This window comes from Perissodus microlepis, chromosome 9 (assembly GCF_051167445.1).
Source record: "Perissodus microlepis isolate ML-2025 ecotype Zambia chromosome 9, ASM5116744v1, whole genome shotgun sequence".
NCBI lineage: Eukaryota > Metazoa > Chordata > Actinopteri > Cichliformes > Cichlidae > Perissodus > Perissodus microlepis.
In genome coordinates, this window is record NC_140469.1 from 895,012 (window position 1) to 896,147 (window position 1,136).

Consider the following 1,136-nt stretch of genomic DNA (forward strand, 5'->3'; position numbering starts at 1 on the left):
AGTTTTGAACTAGTTTTTTCGTAGTTTTCGGTGCTTTTGATTGCTGTTGATTGATTGACCAGAACCAGTGGAATATGAGTACAAACCTCGGTGAACACTGCTTAATTTAAATCATCACTCCCTGGAATGTTTTAGACGAAGGACGGTACTGTCAAACTAGCTAGCGGGTCGTCAGGGTAATGCTACAAGACCGTCTCTCAGCATGGGCCCTACAAAAATTTCTGTCAGCCGAGGAAGGCGACAATATTAAAAAATCGCTGGAGTTTATGACAGAGGAGATTTCTGCTGTCAAACTGCAGCAGAAAGCCATCCTGGACCTGGTCGAGGAAGTTAAGGCTCTCCGCATCCAGAACGCCGAGAAGGATCGGCGGCTGGCGTACCTGGAGAACAGAGTGGCGGATTTGGAGCAGTACACCCGGTTGAACGATGTCATCATCACGGGGCTTCGCATCAAACCCCGGTCATACGCCCGGGCGGTCGCCGCTGACAATGTAGGAGGGCCAGGAGAGGAAGATGTCAACTCCACGGAGCTTCAAGTGGTTACCTTTCTACGGTCCAAAGGTGTGGAAGTGGATTACAACAACATTGAGGCTTGCCACCCTCTACCCTGAAAAAATTACAGTGACAAACCAGCCATCATTGTGAGATTTGCTAACAGAAAAAACAAAACTGCACTGTTAAAACAAGGAAAGAAACTGAAAGGATCCGATGTCTTCATGAATGAACATCTGACAAAACAAAATGCGGACATCGCCAGGAAAGCACGCTTGAAGAAACGGAAAAATTCCAAATACATGGACCACTAACTGTAAAGTATTCATTAAACTCAATGGAACACTTGAACAAGCCAAAGTGTTGGTCTTTAGAAATATGGAGGAGCTGGACAAATACTGAGGCTCAACTTACACTGGAGGTATGAATACACATGTGACGTGACACACAACACAACACATGGCACAGTCTAAAAGAACTTCATGTGCATCCGGCAACAATATCAATATAACTCACTGGAATTCTGTTTATGATAATCTGGAACTGAGAACATGTCAAAACACAAACCATAATGTTGTAGACTTAGAAAAGGACATAGACCCAGAAAATAATTTCTTCTAAAACAGGGGTGGGCAACTCCAGGC

At 44.5% G+C, this 1,136-nt stretch overlaps 1 pseudogene; it reads left to right on the plus strand.

The window, feature by feature from the left end:
- Positions 1 to 266: 266 nt before the first annotated feature.
- LOC146379848 (uncharacterized) lies at positions 267 to 894 on the plus strand (annotated as a pseudogene).
- Positions 895 to 1,136: the final 242 nt, after the last annotated feature.